This window comes from Protopterus annectens, chromosome 2.part1 (assembly GCF_019279795.1).
Source record: "Protopterus annectens isolate FY-2018-M chromosome 2.part1, PAN1.0, whole genome shotgun sequence".
NCBI lineage: Eukaryota > Metazoa > Chordata > Ceratodontiformes > Protopteridae > Protopterus > Protopterus annectens.
The window spans coordinates 1,077,428,756-1,077,438,454 of NC_056729.1; the positions used below are offsets into that span (position 1 = coordinate 1,077,428,756).

General features: G+C 40.3%; 1 protein-coding gene across 2 annotated transcripts in view; it reads right to left on the bottom strand.

Moving 5' to 3' along the window:
• LOC122794328 overlaps positions 1-9,699 on the bottom strand; it is a 1,793,522-nt gene that overhangs the window by 1,643,448 nt on the left and 140,375 nt on the right. The gene's annotated exons all lie outside the window — the stretch shown is intronic.

The following is a 9,699-nucleotide window of genomic DNA, read 5'->3' on the forward strand; positions in this document are numbered from 1 at the left end:
AATGTCTGCGTCAGTCAGAGAGTCAATTATGGCTCCCAGTTTGCAGTCATCAACAAACTTGGTTAGCCATAGTCCTCCTGTATTTGCCTGTACTTCTGAGTAGTATATGCCAAACAGTAGGGGTCCCAGGACCAAGCCTTGTGGGACACCACTTGTGACTGGTTTAGAGTCGGTCCTGGAGCCCGCTATTCTTACTGTGTGAGTTCTGTCTGTAAGCCAGTTGGCAACCCATCTCGTGATGTAGGGGTTTCTGTTCAGGCTGGTGAGTTTTTCTATAATTCCTGAGTGGGGAATGGTGACAAAAGCCTTGGCGAAGTAAAGGTAGGCTGTGTGAACCACCTTCCCCTCATCTATGGCCTTGGTGACTGTCTTGAAGAAGTCAACCAGGTTTAGTAGGCATGATCTGCCCTTAAGAAAGCCGAACTGGGTCAGGTCAAGTGTTTGGTGGTTCCCAATGTCTTTGTTAATGAGTTCTATGATGATGCGCTCCATAGCCTTGCAGACCAGGCTAGTCAGGCTTATGTGGCAATAGTGACCAGGGTCAGTTGTGGCCCCTCCTTTGTGGAGCAGAATAACCATTGCTGTGTGCCATTCTATGGGCACGTAACCTGTGGAAAGGCTGAAGTTGAACAGTGTGTTTAGGTGGGGGTTATTTTGTTCTGTAGTTCGTGCAAGACACAGCCTGGGACACCATCTGATCCCATTGATGCTGTGTTTTTTGGTTTTTGAAAGGGTTGTTTTCATCCATGCGTCTGTGATTTCTCGGACACTACATTTTTCTGGTATTGTTGTGGGCCTTTTTGGGGGTGAGAAGGGGGTGAAGTTTGCACTGAATCTATCTGCCTGCCAGGATGTTGGCAATATCAGTAGGTTCAGTATATTTTGTGCTATTTTGCACTAGCTCAGAGCATATCTGCGAGTTGCTACTTAGATTCTTGACATAGCTAAAGAAGGCTTTGTGGTTATTTTTCGAATCCTTGGCTATTTTTCTTTTGAAGTTAGGCTTGGATGATTTTATGAGGGACCTTAGTTTCTTACTGATACTGATCAGGGATGACTTTCCTTCTTGGGATTTGCTTTTTTTCTGAACTAGTTTCCTCCTCCTTCTATTGTATATTCTGTTTATGGCAGGGGTCCACCAGACTGGTTTCCTTCTCTTAGGGGAGTGAGTCTTGGTTTAGGGATGGCATGTATCATGGTATGGCATGGTATCATTCTTGGTGTGGGCAGGATGCTACTCAGGGTCAGGGTCATACCCACCTGGGCTACATGATCAGAGAGCTCTTCCATGTCACTTTTCATGTAGTCCAGGGAGGTACATCTCAGGTCATTCACACCAGCATGAACAATGACAGTCATTATAAGGTATTCCTAATAATTCTGACAAGTAGATTGTTAAGGGTGATGATGAGGTTTACTCATTTGTGTTTGTATATAAAAAAATATGCCCAATATCATATATAGAAAATGCATGATTATTTAAAATGCACGAAGGCAGGGGACAATAGTTCACTTGTATACAAAAAGTCACTTGACAGAGTGGATAGAGTTATCTGCTAGTGTCCTGAAAGAAAATCCAGTTCTATGAGGGGTTGCTTAGGAACTTAGTGAAGGTCTAAGGCCCATATGAATTTGTTAACAAGGATGTCAGAGGAAACAGAGTTATCCAGGGGAACAAGGCAGTCTTGCCCCAAGTTTCCTTATTTATATTACATCTTGCAATCTGGGGGCAGCCATTAGAAAATCAGTGATAAACAGCTATGGATGGGAAAACATGCAATTAAAGAGCATTCCCTTTTTTCAGGTCATGCATTATTAACAGTAGGGAAGTCTCAAAAAGATATCCTAGAGCTCTTTAATATGTTAATGGAATTTGGAATTTATGAAGAGTTCAGGGTGTAAAGTACATATATATAAAAAATGAAGGTAGTTTGGATTGAAACTAGTTAAAATTAAGGCCTTGCGAAAGAACCTTGTTCTGTCTCTGGAATGTGTAAACATGTATACTAAACTATGGAGCCATAAAGGCATAACTATCTGGGATATGGTTGGCACCTACTATGGACAACTATATAACAATATCTCTTGAAGCAGCAGTTATCAACATGAAAAATGTATGGGAAGTATACAAATCATTGGATACAGAGTTAAATCAGTGTGCAAGAGATGAACTGGCATATCCTTCCACACATCCTGTATTTGAGGCTGACAATTTGGTTTCCATGCAAAAGAGGGCAATTAGTCACATCTAATAATACCATGGTTGACTTTCTGTGGATTAGAAAGAAACCAAAGTCGCGCTGGGAAAAAAAGCAGTGCTACTGAGGAAACAAGCTAGCTTTGTAGTACCAAATAATTTTGACAGCTGTCAGACTTATCTGTTATATAACATATCAAGTGCAGTACTAAGCCAGATGGGAAGAGATACTAATAGTAAAGTTTCTATTTATGGGAGACCTGGATCTATGGATCTATTAGATATAGTCCATGACACACAGCAAGAGAATGTAGCCTTTAATGGAGACACTCAGACATGAAATGCATAAATTTTTTAAGATTGTACAATTTAGGAAATAGAGGCAAGATATACTTCCACTCAGACAGGATGAAGTTATAAGGACAGTTTATTGAACTGGGGAGCTAAGGTCAATGAGCCTAATTTTTGGGATCAAATCATTTACAAAGGGAAAATGCTCTTCTGGGATGAAGTGCAAAGACATTTCCAACTTCCACTGAAAAAGTCAGCAAGAATACCTTGTACTGGTTCAGACAGTAACTGAAACTGACAATCCATAACTGGTAAAAGGGATAGAAGAAATTAGGCAAACAATAGGGTTATGCCATATGATGATTTCTAGAATATGTTGAGTACTGGAAATTACAAAATGTACATTTGCACTAAAAAATTAAAGTAGGCTGAAAAAACTATGGGACAAAGAAATAACCAAGAAATAATGCCCTTATTAGCTACAGCATGTAGGAAATGCAGAACATTTGTCTGGAATATTAGCACAAATTTTTAAAGGCAACCAGGTTAGCAAAAATGTTTCTGACAGTTAATCAGATGTGTTGGCGTTGTAAGTGGGATGTGAGATGTGAATGGGGTTAGAGTCAAATGAGGAGGGAAAGCATTCAATGCATAGTGCCTGCGTAATGTGAATAATTTTGTTGCTACCAAAAAGTCTTCATGAGGAAATGGGAAACTGAAGAAGTCTCTGTAATGAAGAAGTAAATAACATTGGTAGATGATCTCAGAGAGGAGATAGATTGGTTAATACAAAGTAACAGGCAGACGTGTTAATATACTGCTACCATGGTACCATGGCTTCCATATTTACATAGGAGACCAAGAATTGGGAAGGATAATTGAAGGGGAAAGGGGAAAAAAATAAGAAATATGCCAATGATTAAAAATAAGTGAGAAAGAAACTATTCCTTTTTGGATTAATACAGAGAAATATAAAAGTAAAAAGAATGTCTAAAGCCTAGAAGGTAAACATTTTCTGTTCTTAACTATTGCTAGCTAATCTGAGCATAATTTCAATGAAATTATAGATGGAATGACTTGAGCATTAACTATTGTTCTGGCATAGCTGAAGGTTAGGTATTTTTAAGAAAAAAAACTAAGGTATATAATGTCTGTAATTAATACTGTAGGTTTAGGTCAAAGTAAAACTTTCTGGGTAATGTTGTGTAATTGTATTATAGAAGTGCGTAAAAGTATACACATATGATGGAAAAACACTATTTCTTCCTTTTCTAATATTTAATTATATGACTAGCCCAAATCTTATAAATGCATCAGTTGGTGAATTATGAGGAACCCTGAATGTTTTTTGTTTTTGTTTTTGTTTTTACAGACTGAATAATGTTGCAGAGCATGGTTAATCATGCATAATTTGATCACCTGAGGTCCTGTAGAGGTTTTCAAATGTAGTTTTGAACTGTTTATATTTTGACAGATATGATGGAGTCTGCAAATTTGAGTCAAGATAAGCAATATAAAGTGGAAAGATTTTATGTCCCATTTGAAAGTGCCCATCTGTTTGCTATAGATTAATAGAGGTTTCATAGCTGGAAAACAAATGGCAGTGACATTAGAGAATATGCAGCTTACGATAAACCTCTGAGCAATACCCATTAACTGATATTGTGCATGTGAGAGTGCCATGGAGTATATGAGGCATCTATACTATTAGAACATATGCAGCCATTTCAGTGAAACACTGACTCAGCTGCATGTTTTAATCAGTGCAAATTGTGTCTTTATTTTGATTTATGTCAACCCAGCTCAAAGCAAACAGTGTATATCTAAGCCTGGAAGTTAAGATATTCTTTGTCAACTATGACCACAGGTTGTAAGGTCAACAAATTAATGATTGTTTATATTAGTTTTTCATGCTCTTAATTCCCAGATCAGCTGTAAGAACTTAAATATCTCCTATTTTAATTAAGATCACTCATGACTTTAATGATCGTTGCAAAAATGGAAAATCTCTGCGCTCTGTACTACTACCCATCACTGTTTCAGCTAACATTTGACATAGTTCTTTCATACTATCCAGCTAACATTTTTAATATGTAAATAAAATGTAAGTAACCTTCCCTAACAATACACTAACTATAGCATGACAGTAAAAATTCAATCAGCTTCCCATTGTGCATAATGCAAGGTGCTTATTCTCAGCAGTTACTCTTAACTGCAGATAATTATCTGTCTTTGGAAAGCAATTGAAAATAGCACCCTGATGGTGAAGTAATTTTACTATTTTGCAAGCGTGAAATAAAACACCTTGTGACGAAAGGAGGTATTGCCAGCACAGCTAGCTGGAATTTTGTACATAATTATGTCATTTGTGAATATCAGTCTAATCTATACAAGACAATTGTGTTACAAATTTATTAGAACTGAAGTTCATGTGTATATCAAACTGCTCTGTACAGATGTGTTGAAAAGGTATTTGCAAAGTGCTTGTATTTAAAATGTATCCACAGTGTGTCCTACTGGAAGAAAACAGAAGTGCACATGCACTATTGTAACTGTTTAAATGTATATGTTAACAGAGGAAACTGGAGGGTTAACTTCAGTCCAGCAAAATTTAGTAAGATATCTGAAATTAAATCACTTTATAGTCTAGACCATAAAAGATGAATGCAGCCAGAGACACAGAGTCTGTACTAGGAATCTTTCTGTATTTTCCTTAGAGTGAACTAATCACTACTCTGAAAGCATGGAGAATGCAATTGTTTTATGACTTCCAGCATCTGCTATAGATCTGAGCAAAAGTCCTTGTATGAGTATTTTTACAGGTAGATGTTAAATACTGCCAGCTTCCAGCCATGGAGGTTTTTGACAGGGAACTAGAAGTAAGATGACAAGAAGTGATGTCATTCTGTAAGCTATCCCAGCATTAATATATTAGATATTATTTTGAGAAGTCTGTTAGTGAGACAGAGCATTTTGCATTCTGTCTTGGACATGACAATAAAAAGCATTTATCATTTCTGTCTTGCTCTAATTAAGTAAGTTGCTAGAGTTTAATAATTTTCTTAGATTCAGTCAGGAATATAACAAAGCTTAGTTTAGATATTTTTCTTTATTTGTGTGAGCCTGTACTGCAATGTTATTTTAAATATTTCCTGTGGTTTTCTAATGTCACTGTGAATATACATTTAGTATTGTCTTGTTCTTTTATTATTTATTGTTAAATAAATAAACATTTCCTTGCACCTGATCTGTGCAGAGATATTTAAGTTTTGAGATTACTTGCATATTTATTTGGTGACACTGTGTGGACCACTCCTAATAGCCTTGCTCTTGGTCAAACTACCATTTGTATTAATATTAATATGACACAGTGAGATTGGACACCCTTTGTTAAGAGCCCTAATGTAGCTGATAAGGAGTGACTGGTGGCAGTGGTAACTACCTTATAGTCTGGGTAGAAAGCGGCATAGCTAGTAAACCCCTGCCAGCTTTTCCAGGTGTGTGTGTGTGTGTGTGTGTGTGTGTGTGTGTGTGTGTGTGTGTGTGTGTGTGTGTGTGTGTGTGTGTAAATCAAATCTCAAAGAGTGTGTGCATTAGCTACTTGAGCAGGAACACTTAGCACTGGTTGGACAGAGAGGGTGCTGGAGGTCTTGTAAACAGTATAATGCTGACCAATGTCTCTGGGTACTATTCCTGACCCCCTTACGCCACAGTAAAGCTGTATCTGCTATTTCTAAATTGTCTGATACTGATTGCTTAAATTATAATACAGTTAAACATTGTTTGAGTGTTTTAAGTTAACACCTGAAACGTACAGAAGAATGTTTCATGAACAAATATGCAAAGCAGATGAAAGTGTGATTATATTGCTGAGTTAAGCGCTTATATTCATAGGTAGGTGACTGGGTGATAGGCCACCAGTTTTGAAAAGCTGGAAAACATTTTGGTGAGGGAACAAGCCCTTAGCACTTTGCCTGATGACAAGAGAATCTGGTTGGCAGATAGAGAATGCAACACTTCAGATGAGTTTGGGGGAAAAATAAGACCTATACCTAGCAAGCAGAGTATCACTACACAGGAAAGGGATACCCAGTGCTGCACATGGGTAAAAAGGAGCCCATGGTGGGCAGTCTAAACCACCTGAACAGAGTCTTCTATTAACAGGGGAAGCCACTAGTTCACGTACATGGCCAAGATCAAGGGTTAAATGTTTTAAATGTAACCAGTGGGACCACATAGCATATAGATGTCCACTGAGGCAAGGTTGGGAACAAAAGGTAGGGTAGCCAGCAAGTGGGAATGACAGAATGCCAGTGGTAAGTTGTGTGGAACAAAAAGGGTACCAAACTACCACAAGAGGTTATATCCTATCTTAGTAGATGTGAAACAGGCCACTTCTAAGAGACACACAGCCTCTGACCTAACCATTGTCAAGCCTGCAATAGTTACGAGGAGCACTACTTGCCTGGGCAGTCTATTCTAGTCAGAGCTTTAGGAGGGACCCCATTCCAAATACCTTTGGCTAGAGTTTACCTTGACTGGAAGGGTGGAAAAGGAAGCAAGCAAGTAGGTGTGTTTTAGGATAGCACTACAGATGTCTTGATAGGGAAGGATTTTGAAAGTGCAGCACCTTGTGTGCATGCAGTGACACATAGTCAGGCCTGGAGACAGGTATGTGGATCTGGTAGGCTGGGGGGACCCAGACAGATCATACACTTGAAGCCAGGATTGGTGAGGTGGTTACTTCATGGAGGGAGATATTCTGTAGCTGAAGGTGAGCCACAGCTGGTGATGGGTATTGATGTTCCCTTAAACAGAGTGACTGCAAGGGCAGAGGTGAGTAGTAGTACCCAGGCTGACAGTGAGGCACCGCTGTCAGAGGATACCAGACATGGTGTGGAAGGAGAGCTGGGAAGGGTTACAAAGAGAGAGTTGAGACAGGCTAGCTCTCAGACACCACATTAAAATGTTTGAGGGAGGTAGCTAGGTAGGCACGTAATTCTCAAGGAAAAGGGGAATCTGTATATTGGGACAAAGGGTTACTGTATAGAGAGTGGACCCCCGAGGGAGGGTGACAGGATGAGAGAATACAGCAGTTGGTAGTGCCCAGAGCCTACCATCTGGCACTTCTAGCCATAGCCTAAAATATTCCCTTTGCAAGTCATATGGGTATAAAGCTTACCAAGAGACATATTATGCAGAACTTTTATTGGCCTGGGATTTTCAGGGATGTAACAGGGTACTGCAGGGCATTTGAACAGTGCCAAAAAGGTAGGTAAGGCAGGAGACAAGGTCAAAGCTCCTTTCATGTCTTTGCCTGTAATTGAGGAACCACTTCTGAGTGTAGTTATGGATATTGTGGAGCCTCTAAGTACCCCAAGTTCCACAGGAAAGAAATATATCCTAGTGATAGCAGATTATGCTACCAGATACCCTGAGGCAGTGGCCTTGTCCTCTACCAAGGCAGAAAAGGTGGCAAATGCTTTGTTAGAGGCTTTTAGCAAGGTGGGTTTCCCAAACGAAATGCTGACTGACAGAGATGCCAATTTCATGTCAGACCTGCTGGCTTGTCTGTGGAAGCACTGTGGGGTGAAGTACCTAAAGACCACCCCGTACCATTCCCAGACTTAACGGTCTGGTCGAGAGGTTAAACTCTACACTAAAGACTATCTTACAGGCATTTGCAGAACAGATTAAGAAAGAGTGGGACAAATACTTGCCCCCATCTGTTGTTTGCTTACTGAGCGGTGCCCCAGGAATCCACAGGTTTCTCACCTTTTGAGTTGTTGTATAGGCATAGGGTGAGGGGACCTCTAGATTTGATTTGCGATGAGTGGGAGGGTGAGTGTTAATCCTATAAGGAGTCTGTAGTAGCATGTGTCCTAAACCTCAGGACAAGGCTCAGGGAAATCATAGGCTTGGCACAGGAGAACCAGGCAGAAGCCCAACAACAGAAAAAGGCCTGGTATGACAGGAATGCTTGAGCTAGAGAGTACGCTAAGGGGCAGCAGGTTATGATTCTCATTCCTGTCAGACACAACAAGCTGCAGGCAGCTTGGGAGGGACCCTTATTTATTTTATTTATTTCCAGTTTGGTTACCAGGGAAGTTCACTGGGTCAAAATTACCCGTTTTCAGTGGAGGCCCAGGGAGAAAAGCTCCAAGAAAGCATTGTACATGTTCAAATTACAATAAAATGCAGGAGTATACAAGTTAACATTGTATTGGGAAACACAAATAAGAATTTACAGCAAGCATAGTTAGAAGAATCTGTTAAGAGAGAAGTTAAGGGTGGTATGGAAGGTCAGTGATGTTAACTACATGGTAGAACTGCCAGGCAGGAGGCAGGGGCACAAACTTTACCTTGTTAACATGATGAAACCTTGTCATGATCGAGAGGCCCTTGTGGTAAGTATTTGCACTAGAAGGCAGGAGGAGTCTGAGGGGGATCTATGGCAACAGGCAGCCAGCCAGCAAAATCCCAAATTACTATGGTGGGGCCTAAGGTAGCAGGCATATGACATGACAATGCAACACTGTACTGGGGTCAGCAATGCCAAAGCAGCTGGTATCTCAAGACAGGGTATGCAGTAATGTATTCCCACATAGGCTCATCCCTGTAAAGCAACGTTTCACAAGGGTCACTTGAAAAACTAGCTTGAGTCTTCAAAGGGTGAAGAAGTGTGACAAACGGCTACTATCAGCACAGCTATCTGGAATTTTGTAAATAATTATATGCCATTTGTGAATATCAAACTAATCTATACAGGATGCTTGTGTTTATAGTCTGGTCAGAAGGGGGCATAGCTAGTAAACCCTTGCCAGCCTTTCCCAGCTGTGTGTGTGTGTGTAAATAAAACCTCAAAGAGTGTGTGTGTCAGCTTCTTGGGCAGGGACACAAAACACTGGTTGGACAGAGAAGGTTCTGGATGTCTTGGCTTGATCACTCAGCTGAGATCTCAACTCTATAGCTGTGCCAATGGAGAGTCTTTTTGGGGATCTGGAGAAAGAGTGAGATACCAGCCCCGGACTGGCCTCTATGCTCTTAAGGGAAATTGCACTTGATACAGAGAGCTGCATCTGGAAATACTGTGTGTGTACATGTTATCCTCCAAGTGAACATCTCCCACTGTTGCCAGTGGTGAGGACTGAGGCTCCTTGATTACTGGTCCAGTAGTGGGTTGTCACACACCAGTTCATAACTTTTTGTCT